General features: G+C 41.0%; 1 non-coding gene across 1 annotated transcript; it reads left to right on the plus strand.

The window, feature by feature from the left end:
- Positions 1–1,579: 1,579 nt before the first annotated feature.
- Positions 1,580–1,653, plus strand: TRNAV-UAC (transfer RNA valine (anticodon UAC)). Its single transcript has one exon. It is a non-coding gene; the product is annotated as a tRNA-Val (tRNA).
- The last annotated feature ends 2,967 nt before the right edge of the window (positions 1,654–4,620 follow it).

The raw sequence follows: 4,620 nt of genomic DNA on the forward strand, positions 1-4,620 counted from the left end.
GAATATTTAGTGTCCATGGATTTTGACCATTATGAGTAAGTCAATCATTCACGAGTGTTCGTAACCACAGTTCGGTCAAATTACTATTTTACCCCTGTGTTACATCTTGGACCTTAAGTACCGCTGATCCTCTAATGAACAACCTGGTTATGGATCGACCAAAAACCAAAAGTCCCTCTCGAGAGAGTGAGAGTGTGGGGCCTGTTGTTTAAGTCCTAGAGTAAGCACTTAAGAGAACACTTATCTACTTACCCTAAAATCGGGAAGGAGTGAATTCCATCTTGTATAATTATGTTTCTAGCTCCCCACTCGGTTTCGTCCCCAAAATAGTAGGAATATTGAGTCGGCGACTCGGGTCACTTTCACCCATACAAATCAATGGACGAGTCCTAACAGGCAGGAGTCCATAACTCCTTCAAGATTGAGATCGAGTTACCTAGTCATCATATTGAAATATTAATCTATTAGCTAACGGTGTTATAGGTAAAGATTAATTAATTCGCAGTCCGATCTTATACAAACTCATTGTATAGGATACCCCCACTCACATGTCTCCATACTAACGACCTGGATCAAGCCATTTGTAATTATTACAAAGTGGGTCGTATCCATAGTGTTACTAGGATAAGGTACCCAACCTTACCCATATACTATAGACCCTTTAGGTTATTACTGGAATATTATCCATCTGTATATCGAATATATATTGTATATATATACACTGTATATCAAATATATACGCTGTATATTAAATATATACTGTAGATTTGTTATATACTATTCCAGTTACATGATATAACCTTGGATGTTAGTTTATTGGATTTGGGTTAATGCAGTTCTAAGAGAAACATCAATAACAACTTTATTGAATAAATATTTGTTTTATATTTACAAACCACGAGTTTAGGGCATAAAACCCAACAGACAACGCACTAAATTGCATACGTACTTGACTTTGAACAAAATATAACCTATTTTGTCAATAGTTTTGATACCTACCTTAGTCTTCAAATTTCTTATTTAATTTACATTTGTTTTGATATTGCTTTGAAATTTACATTATTTTTTCATTTTTTAAAATTGCATTATTCTTAAAATGAACTAATAAAAAGACAATTTTAATAAAAAATGTCAATAGATTTCTAATTTAAGTTTATGAAGTTTATAGTAAATAGTTATATTGATTACTCTTCTAATTCTATATAGTATTTTAGTCAATAACATCAATAGATTTTTAATTCCAATTTCAAAAAAATTTATAGTTAAACAATAATAAAGAGAAAAACATTCATTCTCATTTCAATTGATTTGATTTCGAGTACTTGTAATTTTAATTTATGGTAGATAAATGTGCATAAAATATTTTAAAGAGAAATAATCTTAATTAGATAACTAGTGCTTTTGACTAAAAAAAAACACTTTTAAGAGAATTTTATCAAGGACGTGAGGGAAGTTTCAAGAGAGGTTTCAGGGGAGGTTGCGAGCGGGAAGGTTGTACTTTTATATTACAACAAAGACAAAATATAATAATAATTTATTATTATATCTTCTTTTATTTATAATTTGCACATTAAAAATTGTCTGGATGGTGTAGTTGGTTATCACGCTAGTCTTACACACTAGAGGTCCCCAGTTCGAACCTGGGCTCAGACACTATATTTTCTTTTTTTTTTCTCTTTTCTCAAACTATATATACAATAGCCCCAATTTCTACCCATTAATTTGACAAGAAAAGTTATTTTTTCCACCAAAGTTAAAACATAAAGAAAGGAACGAGGTATACTGTAAACCTTTTAAAGAAGGTTGCTAAAAATTATACATCACTTTCTTTCATACAAATCCAACAAAAACTCTAAAACAACACAAATAATAATATGGATTATTAAAATTCTAATAGAATGCATCAACTTTTAATCAATGGATAAATATCAGAAGAAAAACCATATCACACAATCCTATTTACATCTAGAAGACTAAAATTGACTTATAATGTAGTTTATATGATGAATAGAATAAAAAGTTACAGAGATTGAGAGTTGTTTGGGGGAAGAAACCTGACCGCCACGTGGAGGACAATGATTCTCTATTGGGAATTTACCCATATAACATTTTGCACAGGTCCATCTCGGATCTCTCTGAGGTGGAAGACTTTGTCGGTTTCTCCAAAAGTTAAGTTATCATTTCAGGGAAAAGTGTTCGAGTTCAATCTGCTCGAACCCGACATGTCCGACCTCAAATCCGACCAAGGTAACAGCTTGTCGTAACCCCTGTCGGAACCTAAACCTATAAATAGAGGGCCTCATTTCACCATCAGGTATCGAAATTCTCCTCGAACTTCATATTGAGTCTGAGCTGCTTACTGACTTGGGCGTCAGAGATTTTGCCCTCTTGTGCAGGTCTTCCCTAGAAGTTTCAGGTCGGAGCGAGGACAGTGTTCGAGCTTGACTCAATTTGACGTGTGCAAATTCGTGCATAAAAATTTGGCGCCGTCTATGGGGAAAGACAATCAAAGTCGTCCCAATAATTAATCGATCCGAGATGGTTCAACCAGCAGACTCCGCAAACACAGCAGAACGGAGGGGCATGAATGGAAACAATGGCATTCAACGCGAGGTTGATGCCAAGGTGGCCGAGGATCAAGCACGGGCAGGGCAAGAGGTGGATCCACCTTGGAGGTCGACTCGCAACACGAATACGACCTTGCCTCCTACCCATCCAAGACCTAGCAAGACCAACCAAGGTAGAGGTGGGATCTTGAAGAAGACCTCTCGAAGGGCCGCGCCAACTACGAACCCTGAAGTTCACGCTACCCTCCAGCGGGAAGTAGATGACATGTGCAACTGAGTGCGCACAATGGAGGAAACTTATAACGAAATGATGCGGGCAAACCGAACGGGGTCTCAGTCCAAGGCCACAGGAGGAGCTGACGACCTGCCGTATGACGAGGATGACCAAGATCCACCCCTCCATCCCGATGACGACGAGCGCATTACCGATAATGGGGGAGTCGACTACAGTCATCGAGAGCACGATCTCAGAAAGCATCTCGTCGATAAAAAGAAGAATGTCTTACGAGGCTTGGAGATCTCTCCATCCTGCTCCCGCAAATACTCTAACTCCAACCTCAAAGCTCAGTCAAGGTACCAACCTTTGACACCAGAAGGGGTGATCACGAGGGAAGAGTTCGACCTGATGAAAAACAGGTTCGATGAACAAGTAGAAAAGTCCATTCGATGACGGTAAAATGGGTGAATCATCGTTCACCTCGAACATTTTAGAGGCTCAAATTTCTCCAAAGTTCAAGACACCCGCTATGAAGCCCTATGATGGGTCTAAGGACCTGAAGGACAATGTTGAGGTCTTCGAAGGCCTCATGGACTTTCAGGTGGCATCCGACGCCATCAAGTGTCGAACATTCCAGATCGCTCTTACAGAGAGTGTTCGGCTCTGGTACAGAAGGCTACCAGCGAGGTTGATCTCGACCTACAACCAGCTGAGGAAGGAGTTTATTAGTCAATTCTCTTCTCGACACTATGACAGAAAGACAGCCACTCATCGCGCCACCATTCGACAAACGAAACACGAGACTCTAAGGGAGTACGTGACCCGCTTCCAAGAGGAGCAGCTCAAGGTCGCACATTGCTCCGACGACTCAGCCATGTGCTACTTTCTTACTGGCCTGGCCGATGAGACTCTAACGGTTAAGCTGGGCGAGGAAGCGCCATAAACCTTTGCTGAGGTCTTACAAAAGGCCTAGAAGGTTATTGATGGGCAAGAGTTGCTCAAAACCAAACTGGGTCAGACAGATAAAAGGTTTGACCAGAAAAGTCAGGAAATCAGGAGAAGGGGAAGTCTGATTCCAAGTCTAAGGACAAGGGGTCGTCTTCTCAGCCCATTCAAGGCTGATCTAACTACAGAAGATCCGACTCGGACTACAATCGAAGGAAGCATCATGAGAGTTACACCCCAACCGCCATTCCGATCTCCGAGATTCTCATTAACATTGAGAAGAATGGATTGGAAAAGCTCCTCAAGTGACTCAATAAGCTCAGAGGAATCCAGAGAAGGGCAACAAGGACAAGTACTACCATTTTCACCCCGACCACGGCCACAACACCTCGAGTTGCTGGGAGCTGAAGGGCCAAATTGAAGACTTGATTCAAGATGGCTACTTCAAAAAATACGTTGGCAAGTCGGGCTCGAGCTCAGCAGAAAAAAGAAGAGAGGAAGTGTTTAAGGACGCGACCTCGGAGGGATGACCGACCTGCAGTCATCAACACCATTTTCGGAGGCCAAAGTAGGGGCCAGTTCGGAAACAAAAGGAAGGAGCTTGCCAGAGAAGCTCGGCATGAAGTCTACGCCATCTAGGAGCATAAGTCGACCTGTCCCATTTCATTCTCAAACTCTGACTTGGAAGGGGTCCACTTGCACCATAACGACGCCTTGGTAATCTCGCCATTGATCAACCATGTTCAAGTCAGAATGGTGTTGGTGGATGGCAGTGCTTCGGCCAACATCCTTTCCCTCACCACGTACCTAGGCTGGGATCGACCAGGGCACAACTAAAGAAAAGTCCAACGCCCTTAGTTGGATTTGCTGGGGAATCTGTTACCCCCAAAG

The sequence above is a fragment of the Momordica charantia genome, assembly GCF_013281855.1.
Source record: "Momordica charantia cultivar OHB3-1 chromosome 2 unlocalized genomic scaffold, Mcharantia_2.0 BLBB01000002.1, whole genome shotgun sequence".
Taxonomy (NCBI): domain Eukaryota; kingdom Viridiplantae; phylum Streptophyta; class Magnoliopsida; order Cucurbitales; family Cucurbitaceae; genus Momordica; species Momordica charantia.